At 36.0% G+C, this 24,358-nt stretch overlaps 1 long non-coding RNA gene across 21 annotated transcripts in view; it reads right to left on the bottom strand.

Annotated features, from left to right (window-relative positions):
- Positions 1-24,358, bottom strand: part of LOC309621689 — a 277,714-nt gene that overhangs the window by 189,432 nt on the left and 63,924 nt on the right. For 5 of the 21 annotated variants that reach the window (XR_014240161.1, XR_014240162.1, XR_014240164.1 and 2 more), the window contains one exon: positions 19,545-19,699. The exons of 14 other annotated variants lie outside the window; for them this stretch is intronic. This is a non-coding gene — a long non-coding RNA (uncharacterized lncRNA). Of the gene's footprint in view, positions 1-18,900; positions 18,936-19,544; positions 19,700-24,358 lie in introns of all 21 variants that reach the window. 2 more of the 21 variants (XR_014240160.1, XR_014240163.1) reach the window with 1 other exon arrangement.

The following is a 24,358-nucleotide window of genomic DNA, read 5'->3' as shown; positions in this document are numbered from 1 at the left end:
AAATAAAAATTACCTTTATTTGCATCAATGTGAAGCCTTGTGAAAAAAAAGGTTTTAGTTAAAAGTAGGATGTCATAAAATTCTGTTCAAAAATATAACAATAATTATGATGACAGACTGATTTTAATGTATACAGTATAATTTAACATGGTACATATAAGAATGTTGACAGATTTTTTTACTGATTACATGAGTTATATCTATTGTAGAATAAAGGTACAAAGCCACTAAATTTGTGGAATGCTTTCTGCATTGTCTTTTTTTTTATTAAACTAATATAATCTGTATTGCCATTATCTCTGTTCCCTCCACCAAAATAAATTAAACAAACAAAAGGCCTACAGATGTCCAATTTTATACAACTAAAACACAACCAATGAGGTAATTGAATTAAAAGTAAAATAAATATAAAAAATTAAACTGAGGAGTATAATGATGTAAGATATGATCATCAAAAGACATTTTTCTTATAGTTTTACTATATTTCATAAAATATTAATTCGTTATTTAGATAGATACGAACTATGACTTCTTTTCCAAATTATCAAAGAATGGTTTAAAATAATATAATGAACATGACCAGTTTACTTAATAATATGACAAGTTGCATATTCAATATCTTTTTTAAAACACTGCATAGTTATTAAGAATTTGAGACAGTCAAGGTTATGACTAAGGACCGTAAAGGAATAGAAGAGCAGTTTGCTGGAACTAATTACCTTGAGGAATTGTTCTGTGCAAAAATTGGGATTTGATTACTCACATTTCCCTTTTTTCTTTTCTTTATTGCTATGACCTCTGTGATTTATAACCGCTTGTCTAAAATTTAGGAGTACAGAATGGATTAAAGTAGAATTGGATGATGTATCTGATTCTTTGCTTTTCAAATATATCTAAATCGTGTACCTTACTACATTTATTCAGAATATTTCCCTTATGAGCATTACATGATGAAATGGATGGAAAACTTAATGTAGTTCAGTTTTATAGGAAATGAAATGAGTGATTTCATTTAACTTAAGAGTTCCTATAAACATTTATGAAAATTACTTAGATGTACATTCATTTGAATAAAATACATTTTTCACATTTTAATTTTCACCCACTTTTAATAACTTCTGCCAGTTCCAAATGCTACCTGCTTGCCCAAGATGGGACATAATGACTGTTTCCTACAGTCTCCCAAGCTATGTCCTTGTTCTTTTTTCCTCTTTTCTTGAAGACTTAATTAGATCTCATTGCTTCAGTGATCATTTGCATCTCTGTATTACCCAAATTAAAATTTTCAGCTCTTTCCTATGTTACAACTTCACTTGGATAATCAGCTTAACTAGTTAAATATCAAAATTATTTACATATTTTAAAAATCTGTATTGAACCTATCATTTAATGATCCAACTACAGTGTAGAGGGAGAAAATAAAGCCTCTAGTCTCATCTAGAAAACAACCTCTTACTTTTTTCCCCTGTTTCTGACTACATCTTTATCTACCACTTTTGTTTTGTTTTGTTTTGTCACAAATTTGACAGCTGTAACTTCCCTCCAGCCCATGTTCCCTTGTTCCTGTTTCTCCATTCTCTGAAATATCCTTTCCTGCTCTTTAGAATGTCCAGCTCTGCTTATTTTTCAAGCCGCAAGAGAATCTCTTTCCACCAAGAAGCCATGTCTGAAATTCTCAATCAGTCTATATGTTATCACATTTGTACCTCACTAGTTCCTTTTTCATGTCTTTATCACAGCAATGGTCACATTACACTGATTTGTGTTTCCAGTGCATGGCATCACCCACTTAATTGCTTTTCAGTGGCCAACAGAGGACCTAGTGTTCAATAAAATTAGACGACAAATATTTATGACTCTGTGTTGCCAGTCATTATTCCACTCAAGAATTGAGCATTTTCAATTTAAAATATTCACTTTGTTTTCCCAAGGCCTCAAAATTTAATGCAGTTTTCAGAAACAATATTTATTTTAAGCATAATTTCAATGTATCACTTCTTATTTAGGACAACTGTACTGACTATCAATGGCTCTACCAATAAATCATTACTTAGTATGCCATACTTTAGGAAAGCTCACTCTCATTCATACAGAATTCATTTATTCTCACTTCTGAGAATTTATATATTGCTGTGTGCAGATAAAAGACAATATCCCACACTCTCTCATTCTCTTTTCGGTCTGTTACTGAAAAGGTAATTCATGGGCCACCTTTAATGAATGGAGGTCTCTGATATTCCTGTTGCTAACATACTCTATGAAGTAGAATCATATGATTGTATATGGTCGTAAAATCTTATAGACATGTTTCAGTTTGGGATATAATATTCCCTGTAACAAAAATGTTCATGAAAAAAAGATTAATTAATATAAGTCTTTGAAATTTTGGTGAATTCCCAGTCTTTGGGAAAATTAAATATAACCAATGCAAAACAATAAACCCATTCCCTAGGAGACAGATTTCTACTTTTAAAGGAGGAGTAGCTTTAATTAACTTTAAATTGCTTCATTTCCTCAGGCTGGAATAAGTCCCCAAACTGGATTTTTAGTTGGTTCCTGAAGCTCTTTTTTCTCAAATAGAATCATCAAACTCACTCTGAAATGGAACTTGAAGCCTACATTAGCCCAAGGCAGAAAAATAACCAAAATGAAACAAAACTTGTGTTCACATTTTTCTTTAGTCTAACTCTTTTTACTTCTTGTGAAATCCCTAAGAATGAGAAATTAACTTTGTTTTGTTTAATGTTTGTTCTTTTCTTGTGATGATGTACCTAAGAGTAAAGTCCTCTTAATAAACAGCAATTTCTATTTTTAAAATGCATGTTAGATTAAAAGGTTATGGGAACACAATTCAAATGTAAATGAGAATTCTAAATATATTTAGCAGTTGATTTCTGATTTATGAGGTTAAATAAAGCAGATTACAGATTAATTACATTTTAGCATTGATTTTATCTGTTGCTGTCCCCTTCCACGTGTGTAGTTTTTGTATCAATAAGTCATTGTTGAAATTGAAAGAGGACATGAGGTTTAGATTTGGTCTTCTTATTTATACTATTGACAATGGCTATAAATGATTTTTTTAAAAGAAATTAGTCTGTTTACTGAAACCAGAAAAATAGGAAATACTCTTTCAGAATACACGTATTGGGAAAGTTTCTTCTCTTACATCTGATGTAAACGTTTACCATGTACTTTTCTAATCCATATGAGTTTATCTACTCACAAACCTCCCTCTAGATGGTGCAAAAAACTGAAGTAAAGGATTGAAGATAGACTCACTGGTGTCATCCTTAATTGCCAAGCCCTTTCATTCTTCTATATACTTGGTAATTAGCTATGATTTATATTTGTTTTAGAAAATCGAGTGTACCAATCATGTTACCAAATTTTAAACCATCAATTATTCTATTGATTCTGTGTGTGTGTGTGCGTTGTGTGTGTGTGTGTGTAAAGAGATTTAATTCACATTATTTATGGTAGTTACATTCTATGAAGTCTGCGTAAATACTAAATTAGACAACATTGAACTATTGCTTCTAGGGGAAATATAAGATTAGGTTCCTGTGAGCCACTGGTCACAACATTTTCATCAACTGATTAATACATAACCTTGTTTTATGTGTGTTTCTATTTAATGACACCGGGATCAACATATACTGTTTATTCATTAACATTGAATTCACCACCAACAGCACTATAACTTATAACTGAACACACCTGTTTTCTGTGTAAGGCACATCACAGCTTTCCTGCACTTAGAAACTCTAGACAGCTCTTTAGCACTACATTAAGGGGCCATTTTAAACAACAAAAAGCAGAACACTGCAAAAAATGTGGCACTGAATAGGCCACAAAAAAGAGACGTTTATTTTCAGTACAAAAGCTGAAACAAGAAAGCTGAGTGTTGCCTTGTTCAACTCATTGAGTTGAGTCAGGCAACTCAATTTTTTTGCTGCTCTGCACGTGTCCTTGAAGGATGATGAAAGTGCTGCAAGTACTGATTTGGGAGCAAGTAGGCAAACTTGTAAATACGGAATCTGAGGAAAAAAGAGGATTGAAAATATATATAGTGTATATGAGTATTCACACACGTATGTATGTAAACATGTTTGTGCATTATGTTCGTGTGTGACTATATGTACATGTGTACACGTATATGACTTTTGAAGATTTAGAAGAATGTAAAAGAGATGTTATTATTCACAGTTTACAAATGTTTCTCATAAATACATAGCAGTCTAGTAAGTTTGACATGAGCTTTAGAGATATTTCTTCTCATAATTCACACGTTTTTTCAATGATTCGACTTTATGGTTTTTAATATTATGCAGGTTTAGGACAATGTTTGCTTGAATAAGAATAAACTCCAACATCCTGTAAAAGTATATACATTGGTAATTTCCCTATGTTCTTAGAATTTCAACAAGAGAAAATTTATAGAAGATTTATTTCCCCAAATATAGTATATGTGCTGTGGTAAACCAAATAATTGCCCTCCAAAGATGTCCACATCCTAATCCTCAGAATTTGAGAATATGTAAGGTTACATGGCTAAGAGAAACTAAGGGTGCAGAGGGAATTAAGTTTGCTAATCACCTGACTGTAAAATAGGGAAATTATCCTGGATTACCTGTGTGGTCCCAATAGAATCACAAAGCTTCTTGCAAATGGAAGAAGTAGGCATAAAAGAAGAGTCAGAAAAAAAAAATGTGAGGACATTTTCAGCTTGATGTGACATCAGAAGGGCTTAACCCTCCATTGCTGGCTTTGAAGATAGTGGAAGAGGACCATAGCTCAGGAACAGGGGCAGTCCCTAAAAGCTGGAAAATGCAAGGAAAGAATTTTCCCCTACAGACCCCAAAAAGAATGTAGCCCTGCTGATTTTCTGCTGATTTTAGTCCAGCGGGATTTCAAGACCTTCAGAACTGTAAGATAAATATTATTTTTTTAAGCCACTAAAAATAAGCAGATTTTGCTGAGTGCTTTGAAGATGAAAAAGGGTTACAGAAACTAGTCCACTTAACAGTCATTTGTCATGACATTATCCAGTGGCACAAGTCTCCACCAGACCCTGGAGAAAATATTTTTTCTTCAAGCATAAGATTTTTGGAGTTTACAGAAACTAAATACAAAAATCATGCTGCAAAATGAAATCTTGAAATCCTCCTACTGCTGTTTGGGAATCAGAGATAGAGTGAATATCAATAAGTCTTAAGACTTATTGTAAGCCAACTGGAAGATCTGAGCAACAAAATTGTGCAGTTTTTTCCCCCTTCCTTTAAATACAAGTATATGATTAAGAAGGGTTCCTTTCTCCGAATCTTCTCAGCCTCAAAATTTGACTTTGAGAGAAGAAGAAGAATATTGTGATGAGTAGTTAAAATGGTTGCTTTGAAATCCATTTGCTTTGAATGGTTGCTTTGAAATGGGAGGCAGCTAAATTTACGTTCTATTCTTTGAGCTGTAGCTGGCTTTTTTGAAGTCAGTCCCATGCTTGTCTGGTTCAGGGGTCAGTCAGATATTTGGGTAAAATTGATACACAGAGTTTGGGGCTTCTCCTCCCTAACTCTGTACTTTCTGCCATTTTCACCTTCAGATTCCAGAAACTATGACTGCCCTGAACTGTGTCTCCTAGTTCTCCACAAGAATGAGGCTGATTTCTATTGAAGCTTTAGCCTCCCTGTCAGATGTAACTCTGGAGTAGTCTCAGGCTAAAAGCAAAACAAACGAGAAACTCACCTTTTACCCTGTGGTCTTCTCTGTTTCTAGGTGTTAACTCCCCTCTAGTATCTGCTTTTTATATATTTATTTTTCCAGAAAATATATCCACCTTTTCTTTATTCAACTTAAATCACTGAACTACATCAAGCCAAAAAGCCCTAATATTTTACACGTTATATGCCAGAAAACATACCTCACTAGAATATTGTATAGTAGTGATTTGTTATATTTAGGCCTAGTTAGATAAAGAAACAGTATCGAGCAGAACTTTTTTAACGAAAAAAGGGAGGAAGAAGCTGCAATTTCCTATTCCTACATTAATAATGTTCATTAGAGTCGGTGTTCTTTGTGGGAAGACAAGAGAAAACTAAATATAAAACTAGAATTTATGCATTGGCCAAAATAAACAGACCTAGAGGAAAATGTTGTCTAATTAAAAGATCATTGAAAATTATTTGCAGGCTATGATATCTACAATTACTAATCATTCTTAGGTATAGTGTTCTATAGAGATTTTTTTTTTAACATAGAGATTTTCTGAGACTTGACCAGTTTCTCAAGTGTTCCTCCAGGATAAAAAATAGTAATAAAAATAAAATTAAACATTTAATCTGTTTTAAAATTTAAAAATCATTTAAAGTGAATAAGGAGCCATAGAGTATTATTTATTAAGACTGTGAGATAGCAACATTTTAGATTTAAGTACACAGAACATAATAATCCTTTGAGAAAACAAACAAAAATTTAATAGAAATGTACCATACATATGTTCAAATTAGGAAGTTTTAATTGACATGTGGTGTGGATTTTTTTCTTCATGCCTATTACTAGATTTAATATATTTTACAGTTCAAAAGATTAAATCTCTTTGTATTATTATGGTTTGACAGTAAACCTGGATTTTCAAGCACATGGGTGACAGTAATGCAACTGGAAAGTTTCAGAGATAATAATACAGACCCATGTAGAGGGTTTAATTGTCCCAGGGGGGTAAGAGACATAGGTGTACTTGCTTATTCATAGACTGGTGACAGTTTACTATGATGCTAATCCTTACTTGTTTGAATGAATTAAATATATTTAAAATGAATGGTCATGAAGGCTGAAACATTTGACGCTAACATCCTAGCAACATTTCTTAGTTTCCTGTTGGTACCGAAGTACAAAATGCTAGGAAATATCAGTGACGTTTATTGAAGCGATTTCCTTTTTCTGTACTTGTGGGTTGATACTTCCAATCAAGTGTTGCTGATTAGATTCTGAAAGCATGTAATTGATTTTCAAACTCTTTACATCCTGGTTGCTATGTTTAAACAGCCGCATGAGAAACATTTCCTGAGTCTAGGTAGATTGCTTTTTGTTTTACATGAGCAATAGCTTAAAAGGTGAGTTGACATTTAAAGAAATAAATATTCAAGCACGAGGTACATTTGAAAGTCATTAAGATTAATAAAGGTTTACAATAACATATTATCCTTAAGTGTTGACACAAATACTATGCTGTATTTATCTGACACTAATCTGTCTAACATATGAAGAATGGAAGCAATGATTTGATTTTGACCCAAATAATGATGTCATCATAACCTTTGCAAGAATGAATTAAAGCATATTCTAACCTTTTCATTATTTCACATTTTCACTACCAGAAAATCATTACTCAAAAGGGAAAGGAATGATTTTGCAACGGGGTCTTGCTTAGGGTTATATTTCAATTCCTCATAATGAAACATAAAGGACAGGAAAAAGAAGGTGAGGACATTCTATCAAATCACTACTCGCAGTTTTTGATAGGTAATACTCAGTATAGTTTAAGACTTAACCAAGAGAACAACCCATTATGTCTCAGCAGCAAATCTGTCAATATGCTGATGGAGCAGAGGCATAATATATGTTATTTGAATACTGCAACAGGTAACTTTTATTTGTAAAATGCAAGGAAGATTTTACTTTAAGGGAAAAACTTCACAACCTAAGGATTTAATTAAAAAATATCAAGTGAACAAAAATTCTGAAAGCCTGTGAACATTAAACTAGATGAAAATTACAAACTTTTAATATGAAAAATTAAGTAGATCATCCCTTGATTTGTTGAGCATAATAAAGCTTATTGAAACTAATCAAATGACATTTTTTCTTAGGAAGGTCTTTCTGATATATAGCATTGGAAACTTACTTCATTGTTCATGATCATTAAGGCTTAATTTAATTTAATTCTATTTATTTTAATATTCAAACCTTTATTAGCTTCTGACACCGGTCAACCCCACTCCTGGGAGCAGTTCCCTCCTATACTTGTAAGATCATTTAATATGTACTTCGTAAGGAAGTCTGCATTTAGACTCAGGTTTGTTTGCTTGATTAATTTGGTGAACTTAAAGACATTGCTTAGTCAAAATTCAAACAACACATGGATTCTAAATTGCTCCAAGGTAAATTCTCAATTCTATACAATTTGCTGATTTTTAAAGGGGGGAAAAAAAAGATTTTCTAACTTTTCTCCAATTGTTTCCAAGGACAATTGACAATTTAATGCTATCATTTACATGTAGGCCAAAACATGATTTGTTCCTGTCTCCTTTTCATTTAATTCAACTTAAAAAAAAAAAAATGTATTGATGGCCCACAATGAGCCAGGTTTTATTTCACTTTCCAAAGATACTTTAGTGAATCAAACAAAGATGCCTGCCTTTGTGGAGCTTATATTCTAGAAGCGATGGGGCAGCAGATAATGATAAACATGGACACATAAATGATATTTTACATTAAAAGGCCATGAGCCTTATGGAATGAAAGAACAAGGAAAGGGTTTTCAATTGTAGGCGGGGCCTGGGGGTGGATTCTACTTTTACTTAGGCTGGTATGGGTAGACCTCCTTTTGGTGATAGTTGAGCCAAAAATTTGAAGAAGTGAGGGACTCCACCCATGAAGATATTTGGGGAAAATTGACCCATTCAGAGTCAGAGCAAAATCCTAAATGTGGAACTTGTCTGGTATGTTTGGAGAAAGCTATGAAGCTAGTGTCACCGGAGAAGCAGAAGGTGAACCGGAGCTCCTGCTGCAGCTCAGTGATGTGAGATGTCTGAGAACTAAGGGAGGGGTAATCATGTGGGGCTTTTAAGTCATTTTGAAGAGTTTGGTTTATATTCAGAGTGAAATGGGAGCTAATTTAGAAAAAGACTGAACTTCTGTTTGTTAATGACAATTCTGGCTACCATATAGAGAAGTTGTGGGAGAGGAACTGGGGTCAAATCAGGTCACCTAATGATGAGGCGCTTCCTGTAATTCAGACAGGGAGTGACAGAAAATATAGCCAATCCAAATAAGTACATCTATTTCAGGAAACACCCTGAAGCATCTTTGAATAGGACACTATCTAGTTCACACACCAGTCACATCCGATATTCAAAGGATTTTATCAAGTTATCACTTTAAGTTAAGTTTGGGAACACACATTCACTCCTCTTCTGTGGAGAATGGCTTTTGGCAAGATAGTTTTAGTGCCATAACCACATTTCAGTGTGAATTCTTTGGTGTGCAGATTATATAAAATGCTTTGACGTATACTATATCAGTACACAGTAAAATCAAAGAGGAGAACTAAGCAGGGCTTAATTCATAGGCCTAGTGTTGCAAACTTCTTTCCCTTTGTCCCTCTGAAATCTGCTTCTCAGAGTTAGACACAATAGGTTGAGCAACAAGCAAGGATTAGGTATGGTTCACATATGATTCCAGAGTTGGTTTATAATCTTGAATGAGAATTGAAAAGTCAAAACCCCTTTACTACAATTCCTTTTCATGTGACTCTTGGGCATGCCATGTTTAAGAGGTACTGTGTCCCACATCCCTTTAGAAATACTAAGTATTTATCTAACTGCCATTCTCCTAGCTCTTTCTAGTCATGGTTCCAAACTGAGCCATGATTTTGAACCATCATTCAACATTTTAACGAGTATGTATTTATGTATCTAGTAGGTTTGGCCAGCCTGGCATTTTCATATGGATTCCCACATATACAGTTTAGGAAGATTACACACATTAAAATGGTTCTTCCTTCCAAAAGTCCCTGTTATATTTACTATAGAGAAAAAAAATTGGATGATCATTTTAACCCTTGCTAATGTTTTTTACAAGATTACAAAAAGTTTTATCTAATAAATAACATAAAATATGTTTTATAAAATATAGATAAATTTTACAAAATATATACAGAGGTTGTATTAGTAATTAATAATTAGTAAATAATTAATAACCAATACAAAACCAATCAGGGGGTTGCTGCTCAGATACACAATTATGAGGATAAAAACAGAACCAAAACAAACATCACTGGAATACAGACCCCCCTCAGCTCCACCACTAACTAATAGTAGGGATTGTCCTTAAGGACCTCCTGCCTCCCTCTTGCTGTCAGAATCCATTGTTAGCGACACCCTTTCTCTCTCATCCCTCCACACGTGTACAAAACTCCCAGTACAACTGTATTTAGCTGTGTTCTTTCTCATATCAGGTAAAAAGTAATATGCAAATAAACATGTAATCAAAGAGGTGAGTTATTTGTCAAATCTTGTGAGTTGCAAGGTCTTCTTAGTATGAAAGCTAAGGAGAAATTCAATGTTTATATTAGAAAAAAAATGAATTTAATTATGAAATGTAATCAGCACTCATATTCTGTGTGCCTGCTCCTTGAAAAAAGTTTTGCTAAGTCATGCCTTCAATTTCAAGACCTTACAGTTCATTGGAATGAGGAACTATGAATAGATATGTGCACATCACTAACTCCAGTATAAGACACTGGGAGAGAAGAGCTGGAAGGTAGCACTATAATGCCCTAGATTGCACTAGACATTAGATCTTTACCCATAGGATACCCATTTCATTTTACTAAATGGCTCTCTATAAACCTAGTGAAATGAATGATTTGCCAGATATTGTAAAGAGGGTAGAACTACAGGATTTTATAGTGTAGGTTCAAACTCTTTGCCTGACTCTCATACTTTATAAGCTAGTCTCTTGCAGCCTTAACACAATGATGTTAAAAGCAAAGCAGCTACAAATTCCCTACCGTCCTGTGCCCCCGTATCTCCAACCAGGAGTCGCTGAGAGGACAGAGCAAAGCGTCACCCTGCTGAATAGCAATTACTGCTTCTGTAATACCTATAATAACTGGCCCTAGTTTATAAAATTGAAACAAATTGCTTACAAGTAATTATTCTCAAGCAACATAAATAGTTTAAAGCTATTGCATCTGAAAAGTTAATTACCCTGAGTGCAACTCAGCATAATTTTCTTTTATAAAATATTTTATATTAAAAACCAGGCTGTTCACTAATGTCAGACAAAGGATTGTTCCCTTTGTGACAAGTTCACTTTTAATTTGCTTTTATTAATTATTTACTGATCCTATTCATAAAGAAAAACTGGAAATATATTACATAGCCTTTTATTTTTGGACATTGAGATATATTTAGAACTAAAGAGGAAATGAAGGAAGTAAATGTTCTTGTAATTCTTCACTCTCTGGCCGCTTCTATTCCAGAGACAGGAACAGCCCCCAAGACCACACTGTGAATTAGTCTGAGAATATCAACTGGGCTCAGAAACTTCCTCTCCCCCACCCTCCAGCAAAACACATTTTATAACCAATCTTAACGAGCTGCAGTCTAGTGACTGTCAGTGGTCATACCAACCACTGCAGTCTAGTGACTGTCAGTGGACAAATTAATTTACCTTAAAGCATAGTTAAGTGGTAATAGCAGTGCTGTTTTCTCAGAGAATGTTTGCATGTCAGTAGGGACTCCAGGTTACCCCAAAGGAATTGACAATTAATAGTGAAGCTATACAAATGGCACTGATCAGAAATACGTATACAAATGGGACAGTATTAAGGTATATATATTTTTTCTACATATATTTGCTCCTACAATTTCAATTAGATAATGATTTTCTGTTTTCTTTCTCAATGGACATTTGTTGTAGGAAAGCAGAAAAAAGCAGCTTAAAGCCAAAGACTTTTCCAGTATTTTATAAAATCTGAAATTGAATAAAGAGGTAGGTGTTCCACATTAGAAATAAAGAGGATGATAACTTTGGGAAAGACAAGCCAACAATTGGCTGGTTTTCCCCAAGGATGAAAGCAGGTTGGAAGAACCTGAGGATTGTGAGAGTCATGAGCTGACCTCCACCTGTTTGTGGGGAGGAGGCTGGGGGTGAGCTCGGGCTTATGGAAAAGGATGGAACTGAGCAGTGTGGACGCTGGATCCCCACCCAGGAGCATCTGTATTGACCTAGTTCCTGAGCACGGCCCAGAAGCAACAGAGCTAATGGGAATGTGTCCTATAATACCTTGGGGCCATGTAAACATGTAAAGCACTGCGTTGTGCTGGAGTGGAAGTGTGCGCCCCAGTAACTGAGTTTAAATTGTACTTCTCCCATTCCTAGTAACTCTATTTGTGCATCCACACTCCAATCTCTCAGCTTCTGTCTTTCTAGGTGTCTCCTTGAGCACTATACATCACAGCAGATGCAAAGCAGGGTGTGATACATCTTTCTGGAGCATCAAGTTTTTTTTGTTTTTTTTTAAAAGTATTTATTTATCTATTTATGGCTGTGTTGGGTCTTAGTTTCTGTGCTAGGGCTTTCTCTAGTTGTGGCAAGCGGGGGCCACTCTTCATCGCGGTGCGCGGGCCTCTCACTGTCGCGGCCTCTCTTGTTGCGGAGCACAGGCTCCAGATGCACAGGCTCAGTAATTGTGGCTCACGGGCCCAGCTGCTCCGCGGCACATGGGATCTTCCCAGACCAGGGCTCGAACCCGTGTCCCCTGCATTGGCGGGCAGATTCTCAACCACTGCGCCACCAGGGAAGCCCGAGCATCAAGTTTATTAACTAGAATTGGAAGAACCAAGGAGTCCTTGGAACAAGAACTATCCCCCTCCCCCACCAACACGGAAGACAGAAGAGTGGGGGAGGGGAGACGTGACCCAGGAATGACAGTCCAGTCTCTGAAGTTTCACCCAGGTGGGGGTTGAGGGGCAGACCTGCAGCCACGGTGGCCTCGCTTTCGGTCGCCCGGGCTGCTCCGGACCATCCTCTGAGCTGGCCAGGGTCTTGGATACGATGCTTCTGAAGGCCGCGCAGAGAACACCCTCATCTTCCACTGGACCGGGCCCCAGGGAGCACGGCGGCCTGACCTTCCTGCCTCGGTCATGCATGGGGTTCACATGGGCTCATTTTATTATGACGCCTCTTGCTGGGCAGCTTGCAACAAAGATGTTTCAAAACAAAGTTCCAGATTCTCCTAGCCACCCCTTGCTTTTTCTGGCTGTGGCCAGAGGGAGTGGATGAGGACACACTCTCAGGCTGCCCAGTGTGGGAGGACCCTCCAGTGTTGGACACACCCGGGGGGCAGCTGGTTCCCTCTGGGGCTCCAATCCTGCTGCTGGTGGAGGGGGATGTCCCAGTGCCACACTGGGGGGCTGGGCTGGGGGTGGCAGTCCTCGCCTCCAGGCTGGGTGGGGGACAGGCAGACTCACCGGTCTTCTGCTCCGCCTGCTGGTCTTCCTGCAGCTGCACGTTTTCTCCCTGGTAGAGCCACCTGCTTTTCAGGGGGGACACCACAGGGCTTTGAGAAGGCTCAAGTTCACTGCCGCTGAGGTCCCCGCGACAGAAGGGCCTCACAGTTACGATGGAGGCCCCTACCTGGGGTTTCTTGGCGCTCACACTGCCTGTTCCAGCATCCTGGATCTGGTCGCAAGTCAAGCCCGGAGTCGTCACCGTTGTCACCTTCAGGTCCTCTTCACAGGGTGGCTGGAGTGGCTCCTTCTGGCCCATGTTTAACCAAGCATGACTCATGAGGTCAGGTAAGGTGCCTCTGTCACTGGGGTTGAGGGCAATCATTTTTTGTAATAGATCCCTTATCTCCAAAGACAGATAAGGTGGGATGTGGTATTTCCCTTTTAGGACTTGCTTCCGCAGCTCCTGGTAGTCTTTTCCCCAAAAGGGCTGGCACCCAGTTACCATGGCGTAGAGCACTACTCCCAGGCTCCACACGTCCACCGCAGGGCCGCTGTAGCTCTGCCCCAGGAAGATTTCCGGGGCAAAGTAAGGGGGTGTGCCGCAGATTGTGTCCATTTGTCCAGAGTCATCACACTTGTTGCTGAGGCCAAAGTCTGTAAGTTTGATATTCATCTTGGAATCAAAGAGGATGTTCTCTGGCTTCAGGTCCCGATGCACGATGCCCCTCTGGTGGCAGTGCTGCAGGGCGGAGAGCAGCTGCTGGAATGGGCCTCGGGCCTCCACCTCTGTCATACGGCCATGGATCTTCAAATAGTGGTACATGTCCCCCCCACTGAGGTACTCCATCACCAGAATAAATGCCTCCTCTGTGTTAATCGCCCCCAGCAGTTTTACAATATTGGGGTGATTCAGGAGCTTCATACCGCACACTTCCCGGAAAAGTGCCTGGACACTTGTGACGCTCTGACGCCTTTTCTTAATCACCTTGAGAGCCACCTGTGTCCCAGTCAGAATGTGCCGCGCCAACTTCACTTTACCGAAGGTGCCTTCACCAATGGTGCGGAGGATCTCAAAGCCATCAGTATGAGCCTCCTTGTCAGCAGAGTTGGCTGTGAGGCCCTGCATCATGGTGACCTGCTAACTACACTGACTGACAGCACTACCTAGAACGCTAACTACGCTAACTAACAATGCTAACTGTACTAACAGTGCTAAGTGTGCTGTCTCTACTAACAACGCTAACTACGCTAACTGTACCAACAGCGCTAACTAGCACTAACTACACTAACTATGCTAATCAAGTATTAACTACACCAGCTATGCTAACTATACCAACAGTACTGACTATGCTAACTGTACTAATCTAGCAATACTAACTAAAATTAAGATACAAATGAGAAAAAGAAGAAAGGAAGAAAAGAAAGCAGAAGAAATGGAAAAGAAACACCAAAAAATTGAGAAGAAAAAATTTAAAACTAAAAGAAATGATAAAGAGAGAAAAATGAGAAAAAGGCAAAGAAGAAAGAAAAATGAGAAAGATAAAAAAGAGTAGAGAAAAGAGAAAAATAAATCAACAAAATGGCAGAAACAAGGAAAAAACAAGCTAACTGTAGGTCCAAGGCCGTCAGGTCACCAAAAGCAGCTTCCTGGGCTCTAAGGACCAAAAACCTGGGCCCAGCTGCCCCTTTTACAGGGCTCTGTGAAGTACATCACAGTGGTGCACTCTGAGGTCAGAGCAAGAAATGGACGCATCACAGCTGGGGGTAAACCACAGGGGTTTTCTCACTTCTTGAGTTCAAGGCCCCTTTACACTTAGGAAAAAGGATCCCAAAGAAATTTTTCTTTACGTGTGTTATTAGATATTGGTATTCACTTTGTTATAAATTAAAATCTGTAGGATACTTCAGTGGCCTTTTTATTTCTCGTTTGAAAATCTGTAATAATTTTAAAGACCTCATAATGTCTACACTTGAAATATTCAATTCCTTTTCCTTAAATTCTGGTCTCAAAATAATGTTACAACTTAACTGACTTCACGATACTATACAAAATGTTCTGCTGCATAAGACACGATAAGGTACATTATGAAAGTTCTATGAAGCTGAGAGAAGATTTGCCAGGAAGGTCTTGAGCAGATTTCTCATCAGGAGCCTCGGAGGCCAGATGGCATGGCTCAATGTACTTCAAGTGTTGAAGGAAAGAAACCATCAACCAAGAATCCTATATCTAGCAAAACTTTCCTTCGAAAATGAGGGAGAAATCAAGACATTCCCAGTTAATCAAGAGTTCTTAACCACCAGACCCGCCTGCCACAGGGAGTTCTTCAGGTTGGAGTCAAGGACCCTGCACAGTAGCTCAAAGCCTTATGAAGAAATAAAGACCTCTGGCAAAAGTAGATAGACGGGCGATGAGAAAAGCTAATCCTGTTGTAACTTTGGTTTGTAGCTCCACTTTTTGTTTTCTATTTGATTTAAGAGACTAATATATAATAAAACACACCACACACATAGAGATCAAAAAAAAAAATCTATACCTAAAGCTATTACTAGAATTAAAAAATTTCACACATCTTATTAATATATACACTTGATGAAAAAAGCGTTGAAAATCAGCATCAATATTGATATAACTATTTAGGAATTTAGATTACATGTTCCCCTATGTAATTCAATTAATATTTGGGAGAAAATTAGGAGATAAAAATTCTTTGAAATCTTAACATTTCATTATAAAAATAACCTTAATAATTACATAAATGAAGTAGAACTTTGGTGTGTAGATTTCTATCTACATATACATGGAAAATTATGAAATATATACAAACATGTACACACAGAATGGCCTTTACATATTCTATGAAAAATTCGTTCCCACCAACTAATGTATCACGGAAAAAAATTTCCAGAGGAGATATAGATAGATAGATAGATAGATAGACAGACAGACATGGATATATGTATCTATGTTTGCCTCTATAGACCCTTACGAGTAGTTGACATTATGGATGGTTCTACTAATTGACTCTTCTCAAATTTCTCCATGTAAGTTTGAGATAAACATGTAGGACAGCTTTCTTACCATGTGGGTAGTAAATGGGAGCAACAAGGACTATTGAAGGAGAACACAGCACATTGCTGCATTAGTCTACTGAATATACTAAAAGGAGAAATTGAACCATCCCCATGTCAATCCTTGGGGATTAAGCAGAAGAACAAGGTGTTTACGTTACTCAAGTTTCAAACAAGCGAACAAACACCTCAGCACTTCCAGGTAACTACATTTCCACAAAAACTCCTATGAACATGCCAATAAGTCCAGAGCATCAAGAACTATGGCTAAAGAGGCCTTATGAGGCACTCAAAGACCTCACTTAGCCTAGAGTAAGTGGTTATACAGACTAATCCTTCTGTAACCCAAGTGAGGGGTGGAGAAGAAGCACTTCCTCATAGCATACGGCAGTGGTGATGGACAGAGAATATGCAAGGAATGAACTCTTAATACTGGCATCTTGTAGGCACACAGAGTACATAGATCATAGGAACAATGAGAAAAGAAACCTTTAGTTCCTTTAATTGGCTGAATTCATTAGAGGCTAGTATGGTTTAGACAAAAAAAAAAAAAAAAAAAGAGGCTCTTTCTAGCACAAGAGTTGGAAGATTGGTGGCCTATTTCAGTAGTTCTTATATAATCCAAACTCAGGTGAACAAGTGTTAGAGACAATATACTTTTATTATTATCAATCTTTGTAGGAGAGGCATAAACCCAGTCTGATTATATTTGAAAAAAAACTACTGTGATAATACTTCCCTTCCATGTGTTGGAGTATAATCTGCCATAATATATTTGGAGAAAATCTGGAATTTATCATATTCACAGTGAAAAAAAGAACAATCTGCCAGGGATTGGGGAGGGGAGGAGGGAAGGATGAACAGCTAGAGCAGACAGGATTTTTAGGGCAGTAAAACTATTCCACATGATGTGGTGGTAATGGTGGGTACATAACATCATGCCTTTGACAAAACCCACAGAACTGTAGATCACAAAGAATGTGAGCCCTTAAAATAACTGACTTTATTTTATAACAATGTATCAATGTAGGTTCAATTTTAACGTGCTTACCACACCAAGGCAAGATGTTAATAATGAGGGCAAGGGAAGGAGTGGGAGGGGGAGTATATGGGAACTCTGAACATGCTGCTCAAGTTTTCTGCAAGCTCAAAACTATTCTAAAAATAAATTCCAATAATTCAAAAAATGTAAAGGGAATAAGAAAGGCATATTAAGTTAATACTAAACTAAAAACTTTGGAGTAGGCATATTAATTTCAACAAAGCTGATTTAAGAATCAGCTTGGGACACCTGGAAACAAAGGGCAGGGTTAGCCCCTACAGCCAGTGCTGCTTTACAAGATTTGGACTAAACACATAACTGAGTCTTTTGCTCCATGTGGGAGTGAAGAAAAGTGTAGGAGGGGCCTTGCCTCCAGCCTTACAGTGAGCTCCCTGAGGGGTTGTTCTCTATCTTGTTTCACACTGAGACTGTTTATTGGTGACATTCTTTCTGGGTCAAAACCATTCCAGTGGGGGTAAGCTGAGACAAGTGAGAGAGTGTCATTGACATATAGACACTACCAAATGTAAAATAGATAGCTGGTGGGAAGCAGCCGCATAGCACAGGGAGATCAGCTCGGTGCTTTGTGACCACCTAGAGGGGTGGGATGGGGAGGGTGGGAGGGAGGGAGATGCAAGAGGGAAGAGAAATGGGAACATATTGTATATGTATAACTGATTCACTTTGTTATAAAGCAGAAGCTAACACAGTATTGTAAGGCAATTATACTTCAATAAAGATGTTTAAAAAAAAAAAAAAAAGATGTTAAAAAAAATTTTTTTTAATTAAAAATACCAAGGAAAAGGTGGGACATTACATATTAATAAAAGTATCAATTCTCCAAAAAGACATAAAACTCCTAAAGTTGTGGAATCTGACATCAAGCTTTCAATATATGTGAAGCAAAAACTGATAGATCAAGTAGGTACAGAATCAGTAAGGATAGACTTGACCTGGACAGTAATAGCAATCAAACTAATATAATTGGCATTTATAGAATACTCCACTCAACAACAATAAAATATACATTTTTCTCAAACTCATGTGGATCACAGAGAAGAGTCTCAAGAGGAATTTTAAAAAGCAATTATATAGAAATAAAAATTTAAAAAAAATTGTAGATACAGAGAAAGCAGTGCTGAGAGGAAAATTAAGTGCATATATTCAGAAAGAAGAAAGATCTATAATCAGTAATCTGAGCTCCACCTCAGGAAACTAGAGAATGAAGAACAATTTAATATTAGTGTAAGCAGAAAGTAAAAAGAAATAATACATATGTGAGCATAAGTTATTGAAACTGAAAACTTTAGTAGAGAAAATCAATGAAACCAAAAACTTCTTTGAAAAGACCAGCAAAACTGATAAACCTCTAGCCAGGTTAACAGAAAAAGAAAAGAAAAGAAAAAATAATTACCAATATCAGAAATTAAAGAGACGTCATCCTGACCTGTTTCATGAATGTTAAAAAGGCAGTAAAGAACAACAAGCAGAACTCTATAATTTAGATGAAACAGAATGATTTTTTCACAGACACAAATGCTTAAAACTTACACAAGGAGAGACAGGTCATCTGATCAGGCCCATATCTATTAAAAAAAAATTGTATCAATAATCAAAAACCTTCCAAAAAAGAAACCTTCAGTTCAGATAGTCACCGGTGAATTTTACCAAATCAAAAGAAATGGTGCCAATTACCACAATCCCTTCCAGAAAACAGAAGCTGAGGAAACTCATTCTATGAGGTCAGCATTACAATAATACCAAAACCAGACACAAGCATTACGTGAAATAAAAATATTTATATATCATGTTAAGAAGTTGAAAACTTTCTCACTAAAATCCAGAAAAAAGGAAAGATATTCTCTTTTACTCTTCCTACTCTCCGTTTTACTGAGATTTTTAGCTAGTACGTTAAAACAAGAAAGAAAAAAAAAGAGAAAGTATTTGGCTTGGAAAGGATTAAATAAAGCTGTCTATACTTGCAGATGACATGATTGTCTCTGCAGAAAAATATAATTTTGGAAAATTATGGAAATAATAAAGGACTATAACAAGGTCACAGGATTCATGGTTTAGTATATATTCTTGTGTATATGCTATACATACATATATATGTATTTTGTATATATACCGTACATATAAATATAAACACACATACATTTAATAAGTCAATGAAATTTGAAATTAAAACATACCATGTTGGGCTTCCCTGGTGGTGCAGTGGTTGAGAATCTGCCTGCCAATGCAGGGGACACGGGTTCGAGCCCTGCTCTGGGAAGATCCCACGTGCCGCGGAGCAACTGGGCCCATGAGCCACAACTACTGAGCCTGCGCGTCTGGAGCCTGTGCCCTGCAACAAGAGAGGCCGCGATAGTGAGAGGCCCGCGCACCGCGATGAAGAGTGGCCCCCGCTTGCCGCAACTAGAGAAAGCCCTCGCACAGAAACAAAAACCCACCACAGCCAAAAATAAATAAAATAAATAAATAAAATAAATTTCTAGTTAATATTAAAAACAAAAAAAAACATACCATGTATATTGTACCATAAAGATGAAGTACTTAAATATAAATCTAACAAAATATGTATAGGAACTATATGTGCAAAACTATAAAATGCTGATAAAAGAAACCAAAGATTAAATAAATCAAGAGTTATTCTGTGTATACTGACTGGAAAAATCAATATTATTAAGATGTTTATTCTTCTTAACTGTATCTATATATTCCATGCAATTCCAATCAAAATTCCAGTGAGCTATTTTCTTGATATTGACACACTAATATCAAGTTAATGTGGAAAGGAGAAAGACCTAAAAGAGCCAAAACAATAATAGAAGATTAACAGCATAGCTGTAGTGCTAACAATTCCTGATTTCAAGAATTACTATAAAGCTACAGTAATCAAGAGAGCATGATATTGGCTCAAGAATAGACACATAGATCAATTAAACCATATAAACAGCCCAGAAGGAGATGCACAGAAATGCAGTCAACTGGTATTTCACAAGGGACAAAGACAATCAAGAGAGAAATAGATGAATGGATAAACAAAGTGTGGTACATTCAAACAGTGCAATATTATTCAATGAAGAAAAATAAATGAACTAAAATGCCATGAAAGGATATGGATGAATATTAAATGTATAGGGTAAAATGAAAGAAGCCAGTAGCAAAAGTCTACATACTGAATTATTCCACTTATATGACATCTGGAAATGACAGAACCTATAGGCATGGTAAATCAGTAATGGCCAGTAGATTAAAGAAGGGCTAGAAATGATGATGAAACACAGGGAATATGTTCAGCGTTTCAAAACAATGCTGTATACTTTCATTGCAGATACATGACACTAAGCATTTGTAAAATTCCATAGAGCTTTACAGCTCAAATAGTAAATATTAATATAAACAAATTTAAAAAAATCATTTAAGAGGTCAGGGGAATCCAGGATGGGTGCAGAATGTAACTCGGGGCTGGGTATATGGGAACTGTCTGTATTACCCTTTCAATTTTTCTATAAATCTAAAATCTTTTCTAAAAACAAAAACTTATTTTTAAAAAATTCTGCAAGACACAAATAGAATACATTCAAAGAAAGTCACATCATAGTCAAACATCATAAATGAAAATAATATTTAACCAGAAAATAAAAAGATACATTATATTCTGGCACAACAATAAGAAGAATGAGAGCTAACATCATCAGAAACAAGTGAAGCCAGAGATAATAAAATCATATATTTAATGAAATTATAGGAAAAATGTGTAACCCCCAAATTTTATATCTACTAATAATTTTGTCCCAAAATTAAGGTTAAATAATGAAATTTTCAAATAAACAAGAACAGGCAGAATTTGTTGCTAGCTGAACCAGACTGCAAGGAATACTGTTGATAGCGCTTCAGATAAGACAAAGAAAACCAAACCAAACCAAAACAAACAAACAAAAATGAGCACAAATTTACTGATGTACGTATCTGCAGGAAGAAATGAAGATCACCGGAAAGGGAAATTGTGAATTTAACTATAAAATAATATTTATAAAATATATTAAATAGTTACTAACTCTTTGAAGAAAAAACTACACTGCGGATACATAACACATAATAGAAGGAGAATGAGTGACAACTAAAGTACAAAGGACAAAACAACAATACATGGTATTTTACTTACAATAATGGCTAATGGGCATAATTTAAGTCACTTTGAAAAGTGAAAGATTAAAAAGCTGAATTTAGAAAATAACCAGTAATAACACAAAGCAACATACATTTAAAACATTGACAGAATTAACAGGAGCTACAGAAAAATATACAATGAACCACAGCTATTTCAAATAGGATTTTCTCATAATTAAAAACAAAAAAATCAGTAATGCTATAAAAGCTTTATTTTTTATTGAAGTAAAATTGATGTATACCATTATAAAAGTTTCCGGTGTGCAACACTGTAATTCAATACACAACGGGATCATCATCAAAAGTGTAGTTATCATCCATCACCACAGAGTCGATCCCTTTTACCCATTTTGCCCACCTCTCAACCCCTTCTCCTCTGCTATATCTGTTCTAGATATAAAAGTTTTAAACTATATTATTATCTAACTTACCTAACAGAAATTTATAGAATACTACATCTGGCAGCTAAAATACATAGTCTTTGGGGCTATAAAACAAGTCTCAATAAGTCACAAAGGATCATATGTTCTGTGAACATACATAAATGAATAAGTGTTTTCGCGAAGAATAATGAGATAATCTTATGTGTTTGAGAATTAGCAGTACGTGTCTAAATTAACACTTCTTTAAAAAAATGCAATGGGAATTTAAAATATATTATTGACAGTATGGAAATAGAAATTTCCCTTATCAAAACTTATATGATTGAGGCAAAACAGTCTTTGGATATACTTTATCATTTAAATATGAAAGTTTAAAAAATCAATAAGCTAAGCCTCCATCTCAAGATTCTAAAAAGGAAAAAGGAAAATTTAAAACCCAGAGGAAGAAGAAGGATAAAAAGTAGAATGATGAGAACAAAGATCAAAGATATAAAATAGAGAAAAATAACAAAGCCATAAGCTTTAATCTTTGAAAGTTTAACAAAATTGATAAACTCTGTAGTAGTAGAATAATACCCCCTCCCAAGTTGTAAAAGTGTTATTTCCCAGAACCTGGGAATATGTTCCCTTACATGGCAAAGAGACATTGCAGATGCAGTTAAGTTAGGATCTCCATAGCGTTTCCTGAATTACCCTGGTGAGCCAGTGTAATCACAAAGGTCCTTATTTTGAAAAAGAGTAGACGAGGGAAGCAGAAGTGTCGGAGTCAGAAAAGGAGATGTGACAGTGGAAGCAAAGTGAGAATGATTTCATTTCAGGCTGTAAGTATGGAAGGGGGCCAGTAGCTGAGGATTGGGGAGAGCCTCTAGAAGCTGAGAAAGGCAAGAAAATGGATTCCCAGAATGTGCAGAAGGAATGGGGTCCTGTAAACATTTTAACTGTAGCTTAGTTAGACCTATTTTGAACTGTGATCTCCAGAACTGTAAAATAATAAATTTGTGGTGTTTTAAGTCACTAAGATTGTGTTAATTTGTTACAGCAGCAACAGGAAACTAAGAGAAACCCTTAGCAAGACTGATAAAAAATGTAAAGTACACACAAATTAACGTTAACTGAAAGCAATATAGTGGTGCCAATACACATATTTTCAAATTAAAGGAGAATAAGAGAATAGTGTATTTCCTTCTTGATTTTCAATACTGTATTTAGCAGAAACCAACTTTATTTATTAGCATAAGGACATAGGGGCGACAATGAAAAACAACAATCATAAGGAGAAAAAAGAAAAGAAAACAAAATGTACTATTTAATTAATTGTAAATGGATTAAAAAAATCATCCATTTTTAATTTGCTGTTTGTTAACTTTTTTTTTTTAACAGCTTTATTGGAGTATAATTCCTTTACAGTGTTGTGTTAGTTTCTGCTGTATATCAAAGTGAATCAGCTATACATATACATATAGCCCCAGATGCCCTCCCTCTTGCCTCTCCCTTCCCCCGTCCCTATCCCACCCCTCTAGGTGGTCACAAAGCACGGAGCTGATCTCCCTGTGCTTGAGTATCCTTTTAAAACAGCAAGATGTCCGGATCCTAATATCAATAAAACAAATTAGGACAATAAATGACTCCATTAAAATAAATCTGTTGCCCATAAATTTTCTAGCAATTAATATAAATCAACTTTATTATAAATTGTATAGTACACTCCTGCCAAATTGAGAACTATATATTTTATTTCCATCTGTATTTTGAAGTGTGAATACTAGAAAATTAGCTTTAATAAAAGCTCAATTAATCTAAGTAATAATGCCTAAATATCTCTTGGTGTGAAGGGTCTTGAAACACATGATTTTCCATCCCAATGCCAGTTTTGTCTAATCATCTTATGGGCAAAATTTATGTCATATTTTTGCTTTGAAAAATCTATTTGGAACAAAGAAAACTATAGTTAGGCAACAATTCCTGTATTGTTGAAAATTAGCAACTGTTATCACAACAACAACAATAAAATGTACTTTGACTCCAATGTAATTTTGTACTTAATTTTTCTCTTAATTTTCAAGAACCATTTTTTATTAAACCCATATAAGAAAATTTACTTATCGGTGTTATTTATATTTAATTTACAAGAAGACTGAAGCAACAGTTATGTCACTATTATATATTGCTTAAATTTTTTCACTGATTTTATGTTAGAGTTATTTGGAAAGTTTATAGTCCTTAAATTTCGATTAATGTCCTCACATTTTGTTGCATGTGTGCTCAGTTCTCCCAAAAATTATTTGAACTTGACCACTCTGAATATAAAGCTGGCATTCAAGTCAATCAAAAAATTACTTATGTCTCTGGTGAAATGTCTATTTACGTCTTCCGCCCATTTTTTAATTGGATTGTTTGTTTTTTTTGATATTGAGCTGCACGAGCTGTTTGTATATTTCGGAGATTGA

The sequence above is a fragment of the Balaenoptera borealis genome (assembly GCF_965194805.1).
Source record: "Balaenoptera borealis genome assembly, contig: HAP1_SCAFFOLD_877, whole genome shotgun sequence".
Lineage (NCBI taxonomy): Eukaryota > Metazoa > Chordata > Mammalia > Artiodactyla > Balaenopteridae > Balaenoptera > Balaenoptera borealis.
The sequence above is the reverse complement of the archived record's forward strand: the minus strand, read 5'-3'. Positions and strand labels throughout refer to the sequence as shown.